Source organism: Neomonachus schauinslandi, chromosome 5 (genome assembly GCF_002201575.2).
Source record: "Neomonachus schauinslandi chromosome 5, ASM220157v2, whole genome shotgun sequence".
In the NCBI taxonomy this organism is placed as follows: Eukaryota; Metazoa; Chordata; class Mammalia; order Carnivora; family Phocidae; genus Neomonachus; species Neomonachus schauinslandi.
In genome coordinates, this window is record NC_058407.1 from 101,735,765 (window position 1) to 101,762,587 (window position 26,823).

The 26,823-nt window shown below is 44.8% G+C and overlaps 2 pseudogenes; both read right to left on the reverse strand.

Annotated features, from left to right (window-relative positions):
- Positions 1 to 467: 467 nt before the first annotated feature.
- On the reverse strand, positions 468 to 2,532 carry LOC110580744 (annotated as a pseudogene).
- A 2,871-nt stretch (positions 2,533 to 5,403) lies between these two features.
- Positions 5,404 to 8,231, reverse strand: LOC110580743 (annotated as a pseudogene).
- Positions 8,232 to 26,823: the final 18,592 nt, after the last annotated feature.

A 26,823-nucleotide genomic window follows, 5' to 3' on the forward strand; every position in this document is an offset into this window, starting at 1 on the left:
GGTCTTAAATGCCGGCACAGACGATAGGATTTCAGCGTTTCCTCCTAACTATCCCCAAACCAAGAATCTTTGGATCAGAGAAAATGACCCCTCTGTACTTTTAATGAACTCATGGGTCCATACAACCTCATACAGGACAACCTGATGTATTTATCAGAAAAGGAAAATGGTTTCATTGATTCTTTGAGGGCCCAAACAAGATTTTGAATGGGTTCCCTCTTCAGTATTTGAGATTAACTTTTGGCCACCTCTCTTTGCCCGGGAGACCAATACTAGACCAAGTACATACAGATTCACTAATAGGCAGAAGATATTTTAGACAACCCCCCACACCTCTCCTGTTCCTAAATCAGGAAATGCAGAAGCAAAAATTCTTACAAGTTTGCTTCCTCGCCCATGTTACGCATGGTGTGAGGCCCATAGATTTTTATAACCTTCCTGAAATAATAGACTATACTGTTAGTCACCTAGATGATCCAGATGCGCTGTGGCAATAAGATGTCACAATTCCGGGCCATATCCGAGCTAATACTCTTCTCCTAGAGTGTATCTGGCCTTATATTTGTCTCAGTCACTTATGCCTCAATTTTTACCTTAAACTCGACATGAAAGTCACTTTGTTGTTGTTGTGCTGAGGATGTAGATGTGTTGTATTGATGTCAAAGTATGAATCCCAAACACCTTAATCCTAGTGAACACAAAACAAAGTGCTAGACCACACATGGGGCCAAGGGAATGTATTTGTAGACTGGGAGCATGACCTGAAGAAAAGGAGCTTAGTGGTTCTCCCCTAGACAGGCCATTGTTCTCAAGTCTGAAGAGTCATTCAGAGGTACCCAGAGCACTTTCTCTAGAAGTTGGCCACCTGATCCTAGTTCTAGCAAAACTTTTTCTTGAGGGGAACTCTGGAATTTTATTAATACAGAGCCTTTTGTTTAAGACATTCAAACATATTTCAAGGATTTTCAGTAATACAATTGTTTTCATGTTCAATAAATAGGAAAATAAACATCAAGAGGCATCTCAGGAAATGAACATTAGTGAACAAAAAGAGGTGTGGCATCGAAGAGCCCTATGCTGTCTGGAGACATAGTGACTTTGTATGGCTTTGAGAAAACGTGTCCCTTTTTGGCTCTCAGTTTCCTCATGTGACACGAGGGTGATTTGACTGGATAACCTTCAGAGGCCTTTCCAGTAGTAACGCTCTAGGAGACCATGAGCCTACATTAGTCCTGCTGTCTTCTCAACCCTGGAATTTATGGATTGTTCCTAAGGCAGGCCAGAGATTAAGAATATTTTCACATGCAGTAGCTTCTTGGGGGTTTTGGTTTAGGTTCAGATTTGGGGCACAAAAGTGGATGGAGGGTATGTATCGTGGAGCAGAGACCCTGATAATCTGAAAAAGATGGATACCAATGTAGAAAATAATCTGGATAGCTGTTCATTTTTTTCCCCCACTTTCCTGAATTTTATTAAAGAAAAAGCAATGATGGTAAATTTCTAGAATGTAGTCGATTTTCTGGGCGTCTTCCCTCGAAAATGTGACACTGGATTTCCGAACACATGCCAGACTGTACATGGGTCCTAACTGTACTAAGTAGGTGAGAAGCTGAAATCCTAAAGTGTTCCTCAGTCTGTGGTCTGTCTTTGGATCGGCAGTAATTGCCTGAACAGCTACTACGTACGGCTTCATGAATTTTTGTCTGTAGCTCTCCGAGCTCTTCTATGTGCAGCAATCACAGAATTCGAGCAGTTTCATTAAGAACCACATCTCCGGGGCGCCTGGGTGGCTCAGTCGTTAAGCGTCTACCTTCGGCTCAGGTCATGATCCCAGGGTCCTGGGATCGAGCCCCGCATCAGGCTCCCTGCTCAACGGGAAGCCTGCTTCTCCCTCTCCCACTCCCCCTGCTTGTGTTCCCTCTCTCGCTGTGTCTCTCTCTGTCAAACAAATAAAATCTTTAAAAAAAAAAAAAAAAAAAAGAACCACATCTCCTGTGTCAAAACCAAGAGTTGTTTGCCTAAAGTAACAGGCAAGCCCTCTTTTGTTTGATTTGCTGTAGCAGCTGCATCCTGGACCAAAATGCAAATTGCCTTAAGCATTACCAGGTAGTCATCCTGACAGCTGAATCTGAAGAAGGTTAACCAAAGCCATTACACGAGCCTTAAAAATCAGGATTATTTACATCCAGATGGATCATTGCTGGCACTTTTTGTATTATCATGTACCAAGTCCTTGTATTTTTCAGCATTATCTCCAGACTCAAGTCCTACAGCTAAACCAAGAAGCCAGTCAGTTGTTTCTTGCCCATCTTGAATCCTGAAAGGACAATTAACATCTCTGAGATACTTTTCAAAGAACTTGGGCTGGTCACTACTGTGGATGTTTCTTACATTACCTCCGCCTTCAATCTTGTAGTGTCTGATTTTCTGGTCTTTAAGCCAAACAATAAAGTTTCTAAATTCTGGTTCATCTTTGCAGTTGAAGCCAGCAGGGTTATGGTAGTCGAGGGCCATCAGCCTGCCTTGGAACATGGTCCCTCCTTCTTGCGTTAGTTCCCTGGGCTTCTCTGGGGAGAGGGGAGGCAAGGAGGGGCGGGCAGCTCAAGTACTGGCAGCGCTGGATGGCTGTTCATATTTTAAGGACTTGTTGAGATCTTTCAACAAGTTGCAACCAGAAAGAAGTTTTTTCTGAATGTGCTTCTGTACAGAAGCAGAAATGACAGCCTTGTGTAGGAAGTCTCTCCAAAACTTTACCAAGATATTTTTAAGGAACTAGATTTTCAGATAGGGTGTGTTTTTCACCTGGGTGAGGCCTGGGAAAACTCAGAGGCCCAACCCAAATATCAAGCTTACTTAAGGGTGTGTATACTTCCTCATTCAGAGAGGGAAGATCTGGCAGGAAAGTTCAGAAGAGATCTGTAGCTTTTTAAACTCATTCAAAAAAATGTAGATCCAAAACTGGTCGCCCAGAATCTAGCTGGTAGGTATTATTAGATCAAAGGAGTTAAAATATTTTGTGTGTGTTTTATTTATTTTTTTAAAGATTTATTTATTTATTTGAAAGAGAGTGTGTGAGACGGGGGCAGGCGGGGGGTGCAGGGCACGGCACAGAGGAAGAGGGAGAGAAGCAGACTCCCCGTGAGTGGTGAGCCCGACTTGGGGCTTGATCACAGGGCCCCGAGATCATGACCTGAGCTGAAATCAAGTCAGTCCTTTATCCAACTGAGCCACCCTAGCACCCCTTGTGTGTGTTTTATATTAACTCTAAAGTATCCATGGCACAATGTCCATTACATAGCGGGCACCCTGTAAATGTTGTTGAGCTGAAATGATTGAGAGCAGTAATAACATAATATCTTTATGAAAGACTTCAGGCATATCAAAACTTCTCCAAGAGTCTGGACAACCAATAGAAATGGATATCTGAGATTTATAAAATGGTACCTTTCCAACTACTTTCCAACTTCAAGATTTCTTGACAGCAACATTCTTTTCATTTCTAGTATTACTAGACAAGAGAATACCTTGGGGCACCTCTTTGTTAGAGAATATTAAAGATAATAGAGGGCGAGGACTTGATTCACTGATTGCAAATAAAAGATTTAAGCAGCAGCAAAGGAACAGATAGCCTGGTTTTATTTTTTTATTTTATTTTTTTTTAAGATTTTATTTATTTATTTGACAGAGAGAGCACAAGTAGGCAGAGCGGCAGACAGAGGGAGAGGGAGAAGCAGGCTCTCTGCGGAGCAGGGAGCTGGACGTGGGGCTCGATCCCAGAATCCTGGGATCATGACCTGAGCCGAAGGCAGACGCTTAACGACCGAGCCACCCAGGCGCCCCAAATAGCCTGATTTTTTTTTTTTTAAAGATTTTTATTTATTTATTTGAGAGAGAATGAGAGAGAGAGAGCACATGAGAGGGGGGAGGGTCAGAGGGAGGAGCAGACTCCCTGCCGAGCAGGGAGCCCGATGCGGGACTCGATCCCAGGACTCCAGGATCATGACCTGAGCCGAAGGCAGTCGCTTAACCAACTGAGCCACCCAGGTGCCCCCCAAATAGCCTGATTTTAAAATGGGCAAAGGACTCGAATAGACATTTCTCCAAAGAAGATATACAAATGGGCAATGAGCATATGAAAAGATGCTAAACACCAGTAATGGTTAGGGAAATGTAAATTAAAAGCACAATAAGATAGTACCTCACACCTATGAGGATAGCTGCTATTAATAAAACAGAAAATAAACAAGTGTTGATGACAACGTAGAGAAATTGGAACCCTGACATACTGTTGGTGGGAATGTAGGATGAGCCCCTGTGGAAAACAGTATGATGGGTCTTCAAAAACTTAAAAATAGAACTACCATAGGTATGATCCAGCAATTCCACTTCTGGGTTTATAACGCCCCAAAATGAAAGCAGGGTCTGAAAGAGATATTTGTACACCCATCTTCATAGCATTATTTACAATAGCCAAAATGTGGAAGCAACCCAAGTGTCCATCATGATGATTGGATAAGCAAAATGTGGTATATACATGCAGCTTTAAAAAGGAAGGAAATTCTGGCACTACAAGGTGGAGGAACCTTGAGGACATAATGCTAAGTGAAATAAGCCAGTCACAAAAAAGACAAATACTGTATGATTTCACTTACATGAGGTATGTAGAATAATCAAAGAAACAGAAAGTAGAATGGTGTTTGCCAGAGGCTTGGAGGAAGAAGAAATGGGGAATTGTTTATTGGATATAGGGTTTCATTTTTGCAAGATGAAAAGTTCCAGAGATTTGTTACACAATGTGAATATACTTAACACTACTGAATTACATACTCAAAAATAGTTAAGATGGTGAATTTTACATTATATGTATTTCACTGTAATTAAAAATGTTTAAATAGGGCCATGTGGGTGGCTCAGTCGTTAAGCGTCTGCCTTCGGCTCAGGTCATGATCCCAGGGTCTTGGGATTGAGTCTCGCTTCAGGCTCCCTACTCCGCAGGAAACCTGCTTCTCCCTCTCCCACTCCCCCTGCTTGTGTTCCCTCTCTCGCTGTGTCTCCGTCAAATAAATAAATAAAATCTTTTAAAAAAATGTTTAAATAGAACAAACATTTTGAAATAAAGATGTAAATAAAGGGAAAAAATAGGTGAAAATTGTTCTATCAACAAATTGCCAGGAATACCCTGAACTATTTGTTTACTCTTCCCAAATTATTAGTTTGCTATATCCGATAAACATGGGCTTTAACCACCACAATAAAAATCAGGGCTTGGGGTCTGGGTAGCTAGAGCCCTCTCATTAGGGTGACTGTGCACTTTATTTTTTATTTTTATTATTATTATTTGGGGGGGAGGGGGCTTCCCAAGGAATTGATTTGGGCAGACCTGGGGACAGGGAGGCTCTGCATCTAAAAGAAGGTGTTGGGCCTCTTGGTGGTGAAGCGTGGCTTGTGCTGGCGCCACAGGCCCCTACGGGGCAGCGGGGACTTGATCTGGGAGTGACGGCACTTGCTGGCTGCAGGCTCCTCCACCTTCATGATGGGGAGCCAGTGGGCACCCATGTCCGGGTAGCACTGGTGACAGCGCCCCCAGTGGCCAGGTGCCGGGACTCCCGGTACAGGCCGTGTGCGGGCGCCGCTCTGGGAGTCGGAGCGCAGCCAGGCCCCGAAGTTCCAAACGCGCCAGGGGGGATTTCTCCAACACCGGTCCACACTGGACAGTTCCCCTGAAGCCTTCTTCATCTTCTTCCGCTGAGACACAAAGCACCAGAAGGGGGACTTGGCGACCCCATGACGAGGTGCAAAGATTCGCACGCGATGGAGGGACGCAGTGCGGCATCTGGGGTGGGCAGGCAGCGCGCCCAGGCCTTCAGGGTGCCGTCCCTGCTCTCGCCGTCACCCAAGAAAGGCGACCGTGCAATTTGTTGTCCGAACTGGAAAAACTCATGAGAGCGAAAGGGGTGCTACTTATGATTACACCCCCGCCCCCATGAATGGTCACTCCCTCCTTCTCTGGAAACGAGTTGCCATTTGTATTTGCAACTTTTGAGCATTAACTCTAGTTATTTTATTTTTTTAAAGATTTGACAGAGAGAGTGGGCGCCTGGGTGCCTCAGATGGTTAAGCGTCTGCCTTCGGCTCAGGTCATGGTCCCAGAGTCCTGGGATCGAGCCCTGCATGGGGCTCCCTGCTAGGCTGGGAGTCTGCTTCTCCCTCTCCCTCTGCCTCTCCTCCTGCTTGTGTTCTCTCTCTCTCTGTCTCAGATAAATTAAAAAAATCCTAAAAAAAAAAAAAGATTTAACAGAGAGAGCATAAGCAGGGGCAGTAGCAGAGGGAGAGGGAGAAGCAGACTCCCCACTGAACAGGGAGCCCGATGCGGGACCCGATCCCAGGATCCCGGGATCACGACCTGAGCCGAAGGCAGACGCTTAACCCACTGAGCCACCCAGGCGCCCCGAGCACTAACTCTAATGTACGTTTTCATATTTTCAGGCACCTAACCAAAGGATTAAATACTTTGATAGAATAATCTCAAATATCAGCTGTCGTTTGTTAATGTTAACAAAAACCTTAGGTACTTGTTAAAAAAAAACAAAAACCTTAGGTACTTGTTATAAAGCAGATAGATATAGCAACTCTAAAAAAATAATAATAATAAGTTGTGTTGTAAATACAGCTGTTTCCAGGGCAGGGAACACCTAACAAGGTAGATTTTCAGTCAGTCAGTAGTTCAGGAAACGTTAAAACAACTTTTGTGCAGGGCTCTGTGCTTTGAAGTAGACGAAGATGTGGAAGTGGTGTTTCTGCCTTTAAGGATTGAGGACCAGGCAATGAGCTCCAGAGCACCTGCTCCTAGTGGTGTGTTTGCTGGTGTTCCAGTGCCACCAGAGTGATCGAAATAAAATGTTTCAGTTTAGAGGGTCACCATAGGGAAGCCTAGAATTGATGAGTGGGTGTTGATGGAGGAAGGTCATTACATAGGGTGGAAACTTACTCAGAGAACAGGCTGAAGTTTTTCCTTGCTTGTTTAGAAAAAAATAAAAACACTTACTACTAGCAGCCCTGCATTGTCATACTTTGTTATGGTTCTTTCATCTTGAGGCATCAGTTAGGTTAATTTTTAAAATCACCTTTTCAAAGAATTTTTGGTTTTTTTTTTCTCTTCAAGAACAAGGAAACTTTAACTCTGATTTATCTGGAATTGGAATTCAGTATCTGAAGTCAGGAAATTTGAGTTCATGGCTTGGACTTGGCTACTGTTTTTACAAACCAGATTGCCTTGAACAAAAATGTTCTTGGGCGCCTGGGTGGCTCAGTCGTTAAGTGTCTGCCTTCAGCTCTGGTCATGATCTCCGGGTCCTGGGATGGAGCCCCGCATTAGGCTTCCTGCTCAGTAGGGAGTTTGTTTCTCTCTCTCCCTCTCTCTCTCTGCCCCTCCCCACTGCTCATTTTCTCTCTTTCTCAAATAAATAAATAAATAAATACTTTTAAAAAAAGAAAACAGAAAAAAAAATGTTCTTAATTGGTAGTCTTTCTCCTCGTTTGCCCAGTTCTCTGCTCTCTGACAGTAAAGATTGATGGCACACATTCAGACAGGGATGGAGAAGAGCAGCCAGTCAGTGTTCTGCCTGGCCCCGGAAAAACGGCCCAGGGGCGAGGGTGGCTTCCCCGTGTGTCTCCCTTGAGTGCCTGGGAGATGGGGGCTCCTTAGATCACCTCTGTTCCCGTGAGCTCAATCTCCACCAGACTCGGAGTCTGAAGTTGGGCACGGGAATCCTAGCTCTGCCATCATAGACACATGGCCTCTGGCAAAGTGACTGAAATTCTTTGAGCTTCAATTTCCTCATCTATAAAATGAAAGTAATTCCTGTTCACAGAAATGTTGTGCGAATTCCCTGAGCGGGGGGGGAAATCCACAGGAAAGGAAGGGCCTAGTGTAGAACCTGGCACATAGGAGAGATCTAATGAATGCTATTTTGGTTTTTCTTTGATAAATGCACTGTGGGAAAAAAAAAAACACACACACACACAGGTGTGCCCCCAAATTGTATAGATATACATTTGCTGACAGTTAAACATTTTTTAAAAATGTTATTTCCTGTTTTTAAGAAATGTACAGGTTAAAGGAGCGGAAACAGCAAAAGTGCCAGTGCATAATAAAATGATCTTTCAGTTAGAGCAAACCATCCATCTCTCTGCACCTCATTGTCGCCTCCAAAAGTCAGGAAGAGCAGCATCTTGCATTCAGTCACCAGTAGTCCCTCACTCCTCTTCTGCCCGAGGAACGTCCAACTTGTTGCCTTCAACGTGTTTTCACGACCAACTCTCACACTTGTGCTTAGAGCAGTGGTTCTCAAACCTGAGCGTGCATCTGAAGGCCTTTGAAGCCTTCTCAGTCAGGAGGTCTGGGGTGGGGCCCAGAACTGGCATTTCTAACAAGTTCCCAGGTGATGTTGATGCTGCTGACCCTGGATCACAGCACCAACAACCCCTGGTGAGCAACTTCCTACTACCCAGTTCTCTTTCTCCTGCTTTAAAACTTCTGTTAGGGGGCACCTGGGTGGCTCAGTCAGTTAAGCGTCTGCCTTCAGCTCAGGTCATGATCTCCAGGTCCTGGGATGGAGCCCCGCTCATTGGGGAGCCTGCATCTCCCTCTCCCTCTGCCTCTCCCCCTGCTTGCACTTTCTCTGTCTCTCTCTCAAATGAATAAATAAAATCTTAAAAAAATAAATAAAACTTCTATTAAGTTATACTTCCTAAAGGCTCTCCCTTTTTAGTAGAATAAAAAAACATAGGAAAAAAAACTATGTTTCCCCCACTCATCTTTTATCTTTTAGATCATAAGCTCATGACGACTGCATTTTTCCCCCAGTGATAGAGTGAAAAGAACATAGGTTTTGTAGTCAGACAGGTTCTGGTTTAAAATCTTGACTCTATTACTTAAAAGCTCTGTGACTTTGGACAAGTTATTTAACCAGTTGGAGCCTTGGTTTTTTTTGTCTGTGAAATAGGACTAGTGATTTTTGTGCCTTGGGAGTTTGGGGAGAGTTGAATGGGATAATGCATATAACCTCCTAGTACACTTCCTGATCATAATGAAAATATCTAATATTTATGGAGCATTTATTGTGCGTTAGACTTTCTTTTAAGGTCTTACATATATGGACTTATCTGTTCTTCACAACAGCTAACCTGTACCCCCTATGAAGAAAGTTCCATTTTACAGACGAAAAAACTATGGCACAGAGAAGTGACTTGCTCAAGACCAAACAGCTAGTGGAACTGGAATTTGAACTTAGTCTAGATCTGGAGACCACATTCTAAATCACTGTGCTTTGCTGCCTCCACAGTGTAGGTTAATCGTTCTACCTTGCTAGGATGCAGTTTCTATATGACACCAAAGAAGGAGGGGTCCGGGAAAACAATGGTCAGCCGTGAATGAGATAGTGACTGGACTGTGAGCAGTACTGGGCCAGGGCCAGGTGTGGCTTTCATGCAAAACACTGGAAGACCCTGGTTGATTTGCTAGCCAAAGCAGGTCAGTATTTGTGTGCATGCATGTGTGTGCGTGTGAGAGAGAGAGAGAGCGAGAGCATGTGTGAGTTGCACGCTTTGGGTAGACACACTGATCATCCATTTTACACCTCCAGGCCCAGAGGTGGACGCCTGGCTGGCTCTGGCCTCCTATGGTCCCCAAGGAATGCACTTGTGTGTAATTATGTCACCCTCTAGTGGCTACTTCCCCATTAGCCCTTTCTTCATGGAACAGCCCACTCAGTGCTTCTTCCAAAAGAGACTCAGTGAGCAGAACCTGAGGAAGACTTGGGCACGGAAGGGCGGGGCTGAGAGAAGAGGAGCATGGCCCAGGGCAAGAAGAGAGTGGGAGGGTGTGAAGGAAGGAAAACGCGCTACCGGAAATAATGACTAGTCCGCTCCTGGCTGGAAGGAAGGGGAGGCAGGAAAAGCAGAACATTCGGAGAGAAGGGAGGACGGAAGGATGTTGGTTTCAAGTGAGCCTCCTACATATCAGTTTTCATCAAGTACTATTTTGTATTTGTGGGATGGGACAGTTACTGCATCTAGAGCTCTTTCCAGAGCTTCTTCAGTACTGAGGGCTGAAGTGGGAGTGGAGAAGAATATTCTCGGCCAGTTTCAATTCTCTTTTCCAGGGGAAGTAAGCACAGACGGTGGGGCTAACAAAGGCTGGCTACATTCCAGGCTTTCACCACCCTGGAATGGAAGGCTAACTTTCCTGCCTCTCCATAGCCTGAGGCTGTGGTTCTTTCTGCTGGTGAAGGTCATCCTGATAGGTTTGTCATATCTTGATAAATATTTCAAAAGGCAAGGAGGGATCAACATCAATCTCACTCAGAACTGGTTTGTTACTCCACATTGGGCCTGGGACTCTGCTGTCTAAAGCCTTATTGAGCCGGAGTTTGAAGGTGATTCCTATTTTTGAAAAGGTACTGGGGCTGAGCCAGGCTTTTCTGGAATGTTCTATGTGGACGAACCAGAGCATTTACATTTCTTACATAATTCCAGACCCAGTGGAGTCTGAGGGACCGGCCCTGGCCCTGTTGCAGAGCTCACAGCCAGCTTCCCTTTTCTGCCAAGACAGTAGGGTTAAAGGTTTAGAAAATAGCCAGAATTAACTCTTCACACCCCAGAAGAAAGATGGTTAGGAGATAAAAATCAGATCTTTACATCATGTGATACTGCTGTTTTCCTGAATACCAGTCATTCCTAAAGATGTCAGTAATACCAAGCACTGGCTTTTCCCTCTTCTGGGAGGGACATGAAAACAGCACAAAAACCCTGTCCAAATTTTTCTAAATTTGGAACAACTTCTCTCAGTTTCCAGGCCTAGAATTCAGTGAGGTTTTTTAATTTGTTGTTTACTTTTTATTTTTTAAATTTCACTTACCATTTAAGGCCAAAGTGTTCAAGTAACTTTTTTTTTTTTTAAAGATTTTATTTATTTATTTGACGAAGAGAGACACAGCGAGAGAGGGAACATGAGCAGGGGGAGTGGGAGAGGGAGAAGCAGGCTTCTCGCTGAGCAGAGAGCTCCACGTGGGGCTCGATCCCAGGACCCTGGTATCACGACCCCAGCCGAAGGCAGACGCCCAACGACCGAGCCACCCAGGCGCCCCAGTGTTCAAGTAACTTAACTCAAATAATCAATGGCTACTGTTGTAACTATTGAGAATTATTTGGTTTAGCTGGGTGAGGGCACAAACTGAAATTGGAGTTGTCAACATTTTGGCACAATGACAAAACTTAGTAATTAGATGACACCTTCACTTTACAGCTCTGAGAGCACTATTGGACATTTAATGGCAGCACTTGTTTGTTTGTTTTGCAAATGGAGAAAATAAAGCGTAGAATAAAGAAATGATTTTCTCAGGGTGCCTGGGTGGCTCAGTGGTTAAGCGTCTGCCTTCGGCTCAGGTCATGATCCCAGGGTCCTGGGATTGAGCCCCTCATCGCGCTCCCTGCTCCGCGGAAAGTCTGCTTCTCCCTCTCCCACCCCCCCTGCTTGTGTTCCCTCTCTTGCTGTATCTCTCTCTGTCAAATACATAAATAAAATCTTAAAAAAAAAAAAAAAAGAAATGATTTTCTCAGGGTCCCGGGGACAATTGAGGTTAAGTGCATCTTTCCTAGGATCTGCAGAGCATCTTTGAATTCTTCACTCAGGTGCATGCTCAGGATTGCCTTTGTACTCGATGTGTGCAGTGGGAAGGATGATTAGACACTGGCAGAAGTACATAGAAATTTGATCACTTATGCTGCTAAGTGGTTAGGATTGCTAATTGGTTTAACTGCAATAAGGGAGGACCAGTGAACATTTTATTTTAGATAGAGTGATGTTAGTGACAAAGTGCTATGGGAAAATGGAAAACAATCTTTGGGATCCTCTGTCAGCCTAGTCCTCCATTTTTCTGATTTTAAACCTATAAATTTTAAAAGTTGGGCACAGTTCGAAAAAAATGTATAAACTAAGAAATGTAGCTGACAGAGCTAAAATTGAGTTAGCTTGCATTATGATTTCATCAGCAACAGGTCTTAGTCTGTAATGCATCACTATAGAGACTGCATATTTGCTTTCGTATGCTACATTTAATATCCTGATTATCATAATTTTCAATACAAGCATAGCATTTATTAAACACATTCTGGGGGTGCCTGGCAGCTCAGTCGGAAGAGCATGTGACTCTTGATCTTGGGGTCGTGAGTTCAAGTCCCATGATAAGTGTAGCAATTATTAAAAATAAGTAAGTAAATAAATAAATAGGGACGCCTGGGTGGCTCAGTAGGTAAGCTTCTGCCCTCTGCTCAGGTCATGATTCCTTGCTCAGCAGGGAGCCTGCTTTTCCCTCTGCCTGCCGCTCCCACTGCTTGTGTGCATGCGCTCTCTCTCTCTCTGTGTCTCTGACAAATAAATAAATAAAATCTTAAATAAATAGATAAACTTAAAAAAAGAAAAAACAGTCTGTAAGGTGTCCTAAACTGGCAGAAAGTTGTAGCTACTACATGATTAATACGCTAACGAAAGTTTTTCTGTGTTCTATAGTGTAAGATACTAAATGCTTAAAATTTGAGCACTTCTTAATCCTTGACCAATGTAAAGAATCATATGGTTAACATTAAATCATCTTAAATGATCCACAGCTTTGGGAGAAGGCTGGCTGTTCAGTTCTGATGTGGGAATCATGTTCCAAACTGAGGGTTTTGTTTGTTCGGTTGGTTGGTTTTGCTTTTTTAAAAATACCAAGTTTTAGGGCGCCTGGGTGGCTCAGTCGTTAAGGGTCTGTCTTCGGCTCAGGTCATGATCCCGGGGTCCTGGATAGAGCCCCGCGTCATGCTCCCTGCTCAGCAGGGAGCCTGCTTCTCCCTCTCCCTCTGCCCTTCCCCCTACTTGTGTTCCCTCTCTCTCGCTGCCTCTCTGTCAGATAGATAAATAAAACCTTTATAAAAAAAATCAAGTTTTATTTTTATTTTTTTAAGTTTTTACTTTTTTTTTTAAGATTTTATTTGAGAGAGAAAGGGAGAGAGAATGAGCAGGGGGTAGGACAGAGAGAGAAGCAGATGTGGGGCTCGATCCCAGGACCCTGAGATCATGACCTGAGCAGAAGGCAGACGCTTAATCGACTGAGCCACCCAGGCATCCCATGCTTTTTTTTTTTTTTTTAAGTTTTATTCATTTAACTAATCTCTACACCCGTCGCACGGCTGGAACTCATGACAAGATCAAGAGTCGTATGCTCCTCCGACTCAGCCAGCCCGGCATACCTCAAGTTTTATTTTTTATTCTGTTCATTTGAATTCTAAGACTAGGGACGCCTAGGTGGCTCAGTCGGTTAAGCATCTGCCTTCAGCTCAGGTCATGATCCCGGGGTCCTGGGATCGAGTCCCCCGTCTGGCTCGCTGCCCAACGGGAAGCCTGCTTCTCCCTCTGCCTGCTGCTCTCCCTGCTTGTGCTCTCTCCCTCTCTGACAAATAAATAAATAAAATCTTTTTAAAAAAGAAATGAATTCTAAGACAAAGCTGGAAAGGGAGAATTGAAGACCTGAAAATAATACTGTCTGCCGTGCTGTTCTACCATGGAAAAGAAATGACTTGCAAAAAAAAAAAAAAAAGTTGGCGGGAATTAAGTTTGTGGTGTTATGCAAGAGAAGGCATTACATATAAAAGTTAAACTGCTTTCACACCCTGTTTCTAAACATAAGGGATGCAAATATGTGGCAGCAGTAGGTGGGAGCCTGAATGTTTTCTTAAACATTTCATAAATGTTAGGGATCCTGAAAGACTCTCAAACAAGTAGAAAATTCTATTCTGAATGAGTGTCTGTGTGCCTAGCTTCTGCTTGAGTGGACCTCCTTTTGCCCCCCTCCTCACAAAAAAGAATAAACTCTCTCTAAACATTGAAATAAAATCAACAACAATAACACAGCTTTTAAAAGGCACGTTAGAGATCCAACTGGATTCTATTCCTGCATTTTTCTGTAGCATATCAATTTGATGTGCTTCATGGCTAAATGGTTCTTGATCTGGGTGATGGTTTCATGGGTGTATAAGGGTGTAAAAATTCATCAAGCTGTATATTTAAGATTTGTGCATTTTTCTCTACGTTTTGCTTCAATAAAAAAAGCTGTTTGTTTGTTTAAGTCAGAGGGGGTTTAATGGGTCAAGGAAAGTTTACTTCTCTGCATACAAATTATCACAAGTTCTGTTTGTTCAACAGGCTAACCAAACAGGTAGAGATTCTGCAGCAGCTGCTGCCCAGAATTAACAGGGATGGGAACTTGGCGCTACCCCTCAACCGCACAGCGCTGTCTTGCTTGTAATTGTCACTCCGTCCCTGGACCTTCCCTGCCCTGCTGCTCTCAGTGCAGAACGAGGGCGAGGATTGTGTCCGTTGTTTTGTTACGCCTCACCTGCAAGCCTCCACTCCTGCCTGTCCTGCAGCCCCTGGTACAGTGGATGCAGTCAGCATTCAACAGAGATTGCCTCTAAGTCTGACCATTTGTCTTTGGTTAATATATGTTGGGGGTGGGGGTAGAGTGGGAGAGAGAGGGGCAGAGGAAGCTGTTTCTCTAAAGAATGGATCAGTGAATGAATCCGTGTTGGGGCAAACAACCTGGGGGCAAGGCAGGAGCAGGAATAGAGAGCACACAGACATTTCTGGGTTTGCCTCAGTGTTTGAGAATTGTTTTCTTAATGCTGGAAAAATGCAAGAGTTCTATCGTTTGCTGTGTGCCGTTCCATGCTGTTCCCTACTAAACCAAATCAGGTCACATTAGACTTGTTATGTTATGCTGTGCTGTTTTCCATTGTCTTTTTGGTTGTTGATATTGGCCTTTTAGGGTTGGGTGTGTGGTTTCTCTTGATGCAAACATGAACACGTTTACCACCGAAACATTCCTAGGGGCCTGGTCATCTTCAGCTGGACGTTGTCCTTGGGATGCGTTTTTACATTCCTGTTCTTGCTTCCATCTGTGGGTGCCCTCCCGTGGCTTTCCTTGGTATGGTGGATGTGCTACATAGGAGTAGAAAAATGCAGGCTTTCCAGGAAGTCACGCAAACCATGGTGATGCTGTGTGCCATTAACGCACGTTTGTCTGTGGCCTAGCCGAGCTTCAGACCCAGCTGTCTGCCTGTTACTGCCATCCCAGACAGTGGCATCTGCAAGGGCAAGGCCCTTTTCGCAGAAGAGCAAGGACACTCCTCCCTTATTTGTGCTCCAGGGCGGCGATCCAACAGCACTCCTGCTGATAATGTTTTCTTGCTTTCAACTCGGGCACACTGGCTACTGGGCAGTTTTTACAGAGAATCCTCATTAGAATTTCCCTCTCCAGGGGTGCCTGGGTGGCTCAGTCTGTTAAGCGTCCGCCTTCGGCTCAGGTCATGATCCCGGGGTCCTGGGATTGAGCCCCGCATCTGGCTCCCTGCTCAGCGGGGAGCCTGCTTCTCCCTCTCCCTCTGCTGCTCCCCCTGCTTGTGCGATCTCTTGAGCTCTCTCTCTGACAAATAAATTAATAAAACCTTCAAAAAAAAAAAAGAAGAAGAATTTCCCTGTCAATTTTTTAAACTATTTTATTGAAACGGAATTTCTGGAAACCAACGGTCTTGTTCTATTTTGCTGCTAGGACCCAGATGGCGGGAGAGAGTTGGTTTCTTCCGTCATTCGGGCACACGCACTGCGTCACCTGGACGCAGATCACCAGAAGGCTGATGTGGGGACGGTGCCGGGCCACAGAGCATGGTGAGGTTCGGAGAAGCAGCAGAGCCAAAACATGCCTTCTGATTCAACACTTCCGTTCTCTGTGTCACTTCAGCACATATCACGTTACGGGGTTTCTTTTGACAAAAACAAATTTTTGCGCATGAGTTAGCCAGGCAAAGCCCAGGGGCTCCTTGGCCAGTTGGGTTTGAGGACCCATCTGCGTCTTACGTCATTAGCAGCATTGTTGGTGTAGGGCCTCTCCTAGAATCTTGATTCATGGAGAAGCAGAAAGAAGCTCTAACAGCCCAGCTGGATTTCCAGGTCCTGAGCAGAATTTGTAACCCCTTTGACTTCTCAACTGAGAAAATTGGATGCGGCTGTCACAGAAAGAGAATAAATATGAAACCCCACAATGCTATGCTTGCAGCCACTTTTCTTCCATTGAATTGAACACATAATGAAAGGCAGGCACACTCGGGGAGGCACAGAGCCGAAGCAGTGCTGGGAGTCCTACGGTTCAGTCCGTTGAGCTGGTGATGGTTGTGGGTAAGATACTTTAGGCCCCTTTCGTTGCCCACTGGTGGAGAGATGCGGGCAATAACGTGATCCTCCTGCAAGTGTTTTAATCTTAAAACTAAATGACTGATGAAAGAGGAAATGCAAGTGTACCCTCACTAATAATCAAAGAAATGAGGTTTAAAATCGGATGCCCATTTTTACCTATTATGAGAAGAGATTCTTTTAAGTGACACTATCTAAATATCTTAACTTTTGTCACTTAAAACTAAAACCTAGTGTAATGTTTTATTAGGCTTTACTTTCTTAAAAATAATGTATTTTGAAAAAACAATCAATTGCCCAATGTACTTAATGAGCCAATTTCACTGGGTTGGTTGACTGGTCAGTAGATGTCAGAGATGTTAGGGCAGCGCAAGACATTAGGGATTATATAGTTCAGCCTTTCATTACGGCATTGAGAAATCAAGGACCCAGAGCAGCTGTGTGATTTGTCCAGGGTCACACAGTTAGGAAGAGCTGGGACTGCATTAGTAAAATATGATGGGCTGTTATTTAGATCTTCTTGTAGGTAAAATAGCTTAACATAGGATTAAACTTTTTTCCTTTTTTAATACCTCAAGGGTGTTGTGCTTTACTATCTTTCTAGACAGACAAAATGTCTTAGACCTCAAAGAACAGGAGTTCAGGCATTGTTACCCTCACTCAATCTGTCCTCATATGACTGAGTAGCTGGATACCCCTCTCTCTCTCTATATATATATATTTTTAAAGATTTTATTTATTTATTTGAGAGAGAATGAGAGACAGAGAGCACGAGAGGGAAGAGGGTCAGAGGGAGAAGCAGACCCCCCGCCGAGCAGGGAGCCCGATGCGGGACTCGATCCCGGGACTCCAGGATCATGACCTGAGCCGAAGGCAGTTGCCCAACCAACTGAGCCACCCAGGCGCCCCACCTCTATATATTTTTAAGTAGAATAGCAATTTATCTACAATTGAAGTCCTTTTTTAAAAAAGATTTTATTGGGGCGCCTGGGTGGCTCAGTCGGTTAAGCGTCTGCCTTCGGCTCAGGTCATGATCCCAGGGTCCTGGGATCGAGCCCCGCATCTGGCTCCCTGCTCCGCGGGAAGCCTGCTTCTCCCTCTCCCACTCCCCCTACTTGTGTTCCCTCTGTCGCTGTGTCTCTCTCTGTCAAATAAATGAATAAAATCTTTAAAAAAAAAAAAGATTTTATTCATTTACTTGAGAGAGAGAGAGCACCAGCAGGGGGAGAGGCAAAGGAAGAGGGAGAAGCAGACTCCCCACTGAGCAGGGAGCCCGATATGGGACTTGATCCCAGGACTCTGGGATTATGACCTGAACCAAAGGCAGATGCTTAACCAACTGAGCTACCCAGGCGCCCCTACAACTGAAGTCTCTTTGATAGTCTTAGAAACCACTTGAGCAACTATAAATAAAAATGGGGTGTTTACAGTCCAAAAAGGGGATTTTCTTTCTGATGGGCATAGAGCCTGATGCTGGGCTCAATTCCACAACCCTGAGATCACGACCTGAACTGAAACCAAGAGTTGGATGCTTAACCAACTGAGCCACCCAGGTGCCCCTCAAAAGGGGATTTTCTTTAAAAGGACATAGGTGGATCTAATACCAGGTAGAATGAGAGGGTTGTAAGAGTTTGTGTTAGTTAAGCTAATGTTAGCTTCTGTAATGAGCACACACCCAAATGTAGGTTGGCTCTAAAGCCATCAAAGTTTGTTTCTAGCCCAAGTAGAAGGCAAAATGCATGTTCCTTATTGGCAGGCAGTTCTCCAAGGGGTAATTTTGGGACCTGGGCTTTTTCTGTCTTAATGACTCTGTCCTCAGCCCTCACTTTGAAAGCCACCATGCTTATCTGCATCAAGGTGAAAGAAGGAAAGTGAGCATGGAGGACTGCTTGTTGGTGGATTTTATGGGTCAGGCGTGGAAGTGGTAGACATCATTTCATCTAACATTCCATTAGAAAGAACTCAGGCACGGGGCGCCTGGGTGGCTCAGTCATTAGGCGTCTGCCTTCGGTTCAGGTCATGATCCCAGGGTCCTGGGATCGAGCCCCGCATCGGGCTCCCTGCTCAGCGGGAAGCCTGCTTCTCCCTCTTCCACTCCCCCGCTTGTGTTCCCTCTCTCGCTGTGTCTCTCTCTGTCAAATAAATAAAATAAATAAAATCTTAAAAAAAAAAAAAAAAGAAAGAACTCAGTCACATGACGACATCTTAGTGCAGTGGAGGCTGGAGGACATAGTCAAGCTGTGTGTGGTTTCAGTGACTATCAAGTGAGCTCCACCATGAATAGCTTTGAGGGTCCAAAGTGGAAAGACAGCATATGGGGGTGAAGTCACTTCATGGGCAAACATGTATATATGTATACATACATACAAACCCAGGAATGCAGAAGTTATTGCTAATTATTTCTACTATTTTTTTAAAGATTTTATTTTTAAGTAATCTCTATACCCAACGTGGGGCTCAAACTTACAACCCCGAGATCAAGAGTCACATGTTCCACTGACTGAGCCAGCCAGGCGCCCCTATTTCTACTATTAACTATATATTTTTTGATAATTTTAATGCACGTATTTCTGCTGACTCATTCTAGGTGGTAAATGTACTTTAAGCTCTTTGTTTCTTCAATAGTGGTGACTCTTTTTGATCAGTGACATGTATTCGCAAGATGGCCAGATCCCACGGATATCAAACCTGTTCCAAGCACCTAATGGAACCTTGGAGATGAGCATAAATATAGTGTGGGCTCTCCCCAAAGCTACATGAAGGTATACTATCATCAGTATTCTTTATTTCAATTCAGTAGTGATCAAAGGCAAGTGATCTGAGGGCCCATGCTAGTGATTGGTTCCCACCACTAACATTTGTCGTTCTCATGGCTGCATAAGGCACAGACCACACCTCCTCCCCCTCCTTCCACTCAGGCTGACAGTGCTCTTTTTCTGCCCCTTATCCTGTTTCTGCTGGATTAGTCCTCCCAGCTGGGCTCCCGGCCCCTAGACTCTCACTCTCTATACTCCATCAATCACGATTGCTGGCAAACTATCAGCAGTTTTCCCAAATACAGATCCAATGATGCCTCTCTCCTATTTAAATGCTTTGGATAGTTTCTACAGATTACAAAATGAAGCCCACACTCTTGCTTGGGGCCTCAGGTCTTCCATGGGCAAGTCCCAGTATGAAGGTCCTGCTTCACCAACAATTGATGACTTGTTTCACTTTGAATTTTGGCTTTGGTTCTCTCTCTCTCTGTTTTTATTTTATTCTTTAAAGAGTCATTATTTCTTTGGGCGCCTGGGAGGCTCAGTCGGTTAAGCGACTGCCTTCGGCTCAGGTCATGATCCTGGAGTCCCGGGATCGAGTCCCGCATCGGGCTCCCTGCTTGGCAGGGAGTCTGCTTCTCCCTCTCCCACTCCCCCTGCTTGTGTTCCCTCTCTCGCTGTGTCTTTCTCTGTCAAATAAATAAATAAAATCTTTAAAAAAAAAAAAAAGAGTCATTATTTCTTTGAGAGAGAAAGAGCATGTGCTCACAAGCACAAGTGGGGGAGGGGCAGAGGGAGAGAATCTTCAAGAATCTTCCCCGTGGAGCAGGGAGACCAATGCAGGGCCCAGTCACATGACCCATGAGATCACCACCTGAGCCAAAACCGAGTCTGACGCCCAACCCACTGAACCACCCAGGCACCCCTCTGTTTTTATTTATTTATAATTAATTCTGGGCAGAAGGCAGATGCTTAACCGACTGAGCCACCCAGGTGCCCCTATTTTTTCATTTATTTTTAAGTAAGCTTCACTCCCAGGGCAGCGCCCAACTCGGGGCCCACACCCATGACCCTGAGATTAAGACCTGAATTGAGATCAAGAGTTGGACGCTCAACCGACTGAGCCACCCAGGTGCCCCTCTCTGTTTTTTATAGTTGAATTTGGGGCATGAAATTGTTGTGTGATGTTCTTATCATTCTCAGAATGTGTCCTGTGTTTGCAGGCCTCTGCACTTTTGCCCAGTGGCAGGGTCTAACTCTCCCATCTCCACTTGTGGGAATTCTCCCTGTCCTTTTAGGGACAAGCTCAAATACCACTCTATCATGAAGCATGTCCTCCTTTGGAATTAATTACTCTATCTTAGGACTTGGATTCAAAGGAGAATAATCGGAAAGCAGTTGGTATCTCCATTATAGCATGTCACTCCGCTAAATATTGTAATCTTGTGCATGTCTGCCTCACCCCTATAAGATTATAAGAATTTCTCTTACTTGGGCGCCTGGGTGGCTCGGTTGGTTAAGCGACTGCCTTTGGCTCAGGTCATGATCCCGGAGTCCCGGGATTGAGTCCCACATCGGACTCCCTGCTCAGCAGGGAGTCTGCTTCTCCCTCTAACCCTACCCCATCTTGGGCTCTCTCTCTCACTCTCTCTCTCTCTCAAATAAATAAATTCTTTTAAAAAATTTAAAAAATTAAAAAAAAGAATTTCTCTTACTCTTTGAGTAAGACCTAGTAGATGCTCAATAATATTTATTGATTCAAACTGGAGTCACAGAAAGAATTCCATTTATATTACTTTCTGACATTTTCATTGGGTCTGAACTTTTTCCTTTTCTCTTGAGTAGCAAATGCAAAATAGCTACACATTTAGTTCTGATCATGAAAAATTGCTCCCAACTTCATTACGTTGTCTCCTTTTCCTAATGATAACTCTAAAGACAGTGAGTGGAGATTGTCATTGGAATAGAAAAAGTGTATCTCCCTGGCTGGTAGGTGGGGTGTTGGTCCCAGACCGTGGGTTACAGAGTTAGCTGCCCTTACTCAAGTGCCTATAGTAGGTTACGTGTTCCCTCTATTATGGCTGCCCTCATTGCATCAAACTTAAATAATAGATTTCAAATGGAGCTTTCGGTTTTGTAGGAGTCATGATTTGTTTTCTAGCTTCCACTCTAGACCAGCACCATCCATAAACTCTCTGTGATGATGGAAGTGTTCTACTGAAAAGCCACATGTGGCCAGTGGTACCATACTGGACAGGGCAGTGATACCGAGTTCCTGGGAGAGTAACATCTTATTACTTTATTATAATCTCCCATATAGTGCTAGGTGCTCAATAGGCCCAGACAAATATTTGTTAAATGATGAACATTTTTAAAGATTTTATTTATTTATTTATTTAAGAGAGAATAAGCAGGGGCAGGGGCAGGGAGAAGTAGGCTCCCCACTGAGCAAGGAGCCCAGTGCGGGACTCGATCCCAGGACCCTGGGATCATGACCTGAGCCGAAGGCAGATGCCTAACGACTGAGCCATCCAGGTGCCCTTCAGTGATGAACATTTGACATTCATCAAATGGTTGCCGAATGCTAGGTGCTTGCCAGGGCTTGTTTGCTTGTTGTCTTCATTTTGCACAGAGCCCCTCGCTGAGGTGGCGCGGACCACGAGCCTGGCCTCCATCACTGCAGCCTTCACCGGGGAAGCGAGCAGGTAGCCATGGAAGCAACTGAGCAAGAGGGCTAGAGCTCTGTGAAGGGGGCCCAGCAGAGCCATCAAAGCAAGGAAAGAATCTCAGCGGTGAACCAGAAACCCCTTTAACATGCCCGGCCTGCCTAAATTTGGTGATCATGCTTTTTCCTGAAGCAGCCACAGAGTTCAATTGTATTGAATTCCCCAAATCAGAACCTGTGAGACCCACAGACTGGGTCTGAAGCCGGCTGGCAGTGAGCCCCTTGGTGATGGGGGTCTTAGCCCTGGGGGGAGAAGAGCAAGGCGGCCAGCTTGGCTTCTCACCCAAGAGGAAGGAAGGGAGGCACCGAACGCTTTCCTTTGATGCTTTTCATTATAAAGCTGCTTGACACTTCTTCCCTGTGAGGATTTAGGAGCTCTTCCATAGCCCCATCTAAGGGTTAGCTTGAAACATAGGGGCAGTAGCTCGGGGGAGTAATGTAACTTAGAGGGACTGGTTTCCCCCCAAATAAAAAGCCAAGTGTCATTTCTGCATGAGCAGTCGGCTGTGGGGGGGGCGGGGTTCATTGGCAGTCTGTCCTTTCACACACTGCCGCTGGAGCCCAGCCAGCCAGACTCTTCCTCTGCTGTTGTCCCCACTGGGGGACATCTGGGGGACGGTCGCTGCACCCACCACTCAAGGCCTCTGGGTCCAGAGCGGCTGTTTCTGCTACTCTTTCCACTGCAACGTTCACCTCCCACTTGCTGATAAAAACAAAACAACCATCCTGTTTTTCCAAGTGGAAATTGCCAATGTTTGAAGCCTAAGGTTGGCAGCTTCAGTAAGATTCCAAGACAGCAAGAAGACTAGAATAAGGGGAGGCAATAAATTCTCACCCAAATTGAGTTCCTGGGATGGTATGACAGAATTGTTTAGGAAAAAAAGAAGAGTTAGCGTAACTGTGTTCAGAAAATTCCATATGTGCAAATCCAGATTTATAAATAGTTCAGAGTGATTATTCATATAGTAAAATGGCTAGTGTATATGTAACATATATAATACACATATTACGGTTCCTTTAAAAAACAGTGGCATACTTAAAAGCCTTTGGGCACCTGACAAGCAAAATGAATGTGTGAAGCAGCCAGGAGAAATGCAGTGGAGAACAGTGGGATTTGGGGGAATTAGGGAGCCTGTGCACCCCTCTCCCACTCACCAAGACATTCCTAATCCAAAAATTTTAAATCATTCTGTTAGCCAAAGAGATTTATTTCGTGTCTGCCAGTTGGTGAGCCTGCTTTTTTAAATAGTAAGATTTCCCCAGGGGGCCTGGGTGGCTCCGTTGTTAAGCATCTGCCTTTGGCGCAGGTCATGGTCCCAGGGTCTTGGGATGGAGCTCCTCATTGGGCTCCCTGCTCAGCAGGAAGCCTGCTTCTCCCTCTCCCACTCCCCCTGCTTGTGTTCCTTCTCTCGCTGTGTCTCTCTCTGTCAAATAAATAAATAAAATCTTAAAAAAAAAAAAAAGATTTCCCGAGGTCTTTTTACAATATGCTTCAGTTGGCAAAAACAGGAACGCATTTCCTTGATCGCACAAGATACATTTTTATTCTAATTAGCCTGTGACATAGAGAGGTCATCCCCCTGCCCAGAATGGGGATCCAGAATTCCATTTCTTTGCTTCATTCACCCTATCCAGGCCAGGGAATTTGCAGAAGTGGGTGGCAGTTTCCCAGGAAAATATTTTTTCCCATAGAACCAGACTCAGTGGAGATAAGGTTACTTGGAGAAAGATGAGACCGGTTTCCCGTCAACTCCTCAACTCTCTTGAAACAAAGTCCAAAACCACGGCTGCATGCTTCTAAAACAATTTCCTATACCACACTGATCGGTGGCCATACCTCTCTGCCTTCTTTGCTAGAGAATCTTTTGAAATTAATTTATCAGGATTTAGGAGAAGGAAAAATTCCTTTCTTATCTTCTGCATGGAATGAGACTTCCGGGGCACCTGGGTGGCTCAGTGGGTTAAATGTCTGCCTTCAGCTTGAGTCATGATCTCAGGGTCCTGGGATCAAGCCCCTCATCAGGCACCCTGCTCAGGAAGGAGAAGCCTGCTTCTCCTTCTGCCCCCCTCCCTCATGCTCTCTCTCTCTCTAGCACTCTCAAATAAAATAAATAAATAAATCTTTAAAAAAAATAAAATAATAAGACTTCTGGGGTGGGACTGCTTTTTTTTCCCCCCTCAAGTGTGAGAGACAAGGAGGGGTCAGCTGGGATGTACCACTTTTGGGAACTGTGCAGGGCCTGGAGTCTCAGGGATTTGCCCTGCCTGATGTGTGGGATTATTCTGGCCAGGTGTGAGTGGCCACTTTACACTTCTCCAGGCACTAGGAGCTGGAGACCTGGGAATCGCTTTTGTCTGAAACACCAAGAACTAGATTTTAGTGTGGAGGTATCAGGATCTATTTCTGTGTGCCTGTCACCCTGTGCTGTGATTATGTCCATTTTGCTCCCATACTTCCCAGATTGTGAGAAATTTCTCATAGTGAATGGTAAACACAGTTTCTTGAAGAAGGGCAGTTTTGCATTTTTCTTGAGGGCCAGATTAAAATCTCACTGCTTTTACCCCCTCCAATCCCTTCACCCCCGCCCCCATCCCCAGAGCATAATTTCTCCTGCAAATGAGAGAAACAAAGAGAAAAGACACTATTTGGGAGATGAGTAATATTCTAGCTGGGAATACCTGCTCCAAAAAAAACTTTAATTTTATTTCCACCTACCATCGGAAAAGTAGATCACACAAAAGAATGCTCTGCCTTAGGGCTGAGAGGATTCATTGAGAAAAGCTTAGAAGGAACAGCTAGAGAGACCTAGAGACAGAGAGAGGCCCTTGGGAGAAATAATTAAGGCTGGCAGGGAAAGGCTATGTTAATTGAGCTGCAAAGAAAGATGAGCATCTGGGGATTCTTTCAAGAGGTTATGGGATTTTTCTGATCCAAGTCTTGGGTACATAATTGCATTCATCTTTGGTCACTACTTAAAAAAACTTTTTTTAAAGATTTTATTTATTTATTTGACAGAGAGAGACACAGAGAGAGAGAGGGAACACAAGCAGGGGTAGTGGGAGAAGGAGAAGCAGGCTTCCCGCTGAGCAGGGAGCCCGATGCGGGGCTCGAACCCAGGACCCTGGGATCATGACCTGAGCCGAAGGCAGACGCCCAACGACTGAGCCACCCAGGCACCCCTTTAAAAATATTTTTAAGGGAGAAAAATATCTACAAAAAAATCCATCTAAGAAAACAACTAGCTATAGGACTAAATGGTAAAAATTGGAAAGAAAAAAAAGGGGGGGTGCGGCAGGCAGAGGTGGTTTTGCCAGAAGGCAGTTTTGGTCAGATCCTCGTTTTCTGGAGTGAGAAGAGAAGAAACAAAATGCTGAGCTGGCCCCTGGCGTGGTCATGGCAGCTGGGCCTACGTGTATAGTCAGTGCAGACCTTGCACTCCGCGAATGGTACCCATGTGGTTTGCATTGAGCACCCTCCCTCCCCAGCAAGCCCGCCTGCCCGCCCTCAAATAGTTATCCCAAGTGGTTGTCTCTGTGCCTAAATTTTTCAACCTGCATTTAAGGCAGAGGTTTCTTTTTGAGTATGAGGACCCTTTTTTAAGCTCGTCCCCACAAAAGGTCACGTGCCCCCTGAGACTATAGTTGTACTTTCCACTGAAGAAATATATGAAGATCCTCTCAAATCATTGGGTGTTAATGAGACTTTTTCTCATTTTATTTATTCATTTATTTTAAAAAAAAAAAAAGCTCTAGGCCCAACATGGGGCTTGAACTCACGACCCCGAAATCAAGAGTCACGTGCTCTGCTGACTGAGCCAGCCAGACGCCCAGACTTGTCCTCATTTTATTTATTTATTTTTTTTTTAATTTTTATTTTTTATTTTTTTTAAAGATTTTTATTTATTTAACTGACAGAGAGAGACACAGCGAGAGAGGGAACACAAGCAGGGGGAGTGGGAGAGGGAGAGGCAGGCCTCCCGTCAAGAAGGGAGCCCGACATGGGGCTTGATCCCAGGACCCTGGGATCATGACCTGAGCTGAAGGCAGATGCTTAACGACTAAGCCACCCAGGTGCCCCTTATTTTTTTATTTTTATTTTCTTTTTAACGATTTTATTTATTTATTTGACACAGAGAGAGAGAGCGCACGAGCAGGGGGAGCAGCAGAGAGGGAGAAGCAGGCTCCCTGCTGAGCAGGGAGCCCGATGCGAGGCTTGATCCCAGGACCTCGGGATCATGACCGGAGCCAAAGGCAGACGCTTAACCGACTGAGCCACGCAGGTGCCCTTGTCCTCATTTTAAAATGCTTTTTGAGGGGCACCTGCGTGGCTCAGTGGGTTAAGCGTCTGCCTTCGGCTCCGGTCATGATCCCAGCATCCTCCCTGCTCCCTCCTTTCGGCTCCCTGCTCAGTGGGGCGTCTGCTTCTCCCTCACCCTCTCCTTCCCCCAGCTTGTGCTCTCTCTCTCAAGTAAATAAATAAAATCTTTTTTAAAAAAATGTCTTTTGGGAGCACCTGGGTGACTCAGTTGTTTGGGCGTCTGCCTTCTGCTCAGGTCATGATCCTGGGATCCTGGGATCGAGTCCCATATCGGGCTCCTTGCTCAGCGGGGAGTCTGCTTCTCCCTCTCCCCGCTCCCCTGCTTGTGCTCTCTCTCTCTGTCAAATAAATAAATTAAATCTTTTAAAAAAGGTTTTTTTGTTGTGTGACATAACATATACAGAACAATGCATAGAGCGTATATGCACAACTTAATACATTGTTATAAAGGGGATTGCCATGTACCCTTACTGAGGCTGAGAAACAGAACATTGCTGGCACTCCACAAATTAATTCTCTTATGTCCTATCCTCATCACAGTCCCCTCTCCACCCCTGAGGAAACCACTTTCCTGACGGTCACAGTCATTGTTTCCCTGCCTTCCCCACGTACCATGTATGGATCCCTATGGAATCATAGTTTTTATATTCTTTTGTGACTTGCTTCTTCTCAACGTCATGTTTGTAAGATGCACGCATGTTGTTGCATGTAACTGTACTTCATTCACTTTCATCACTGCCTA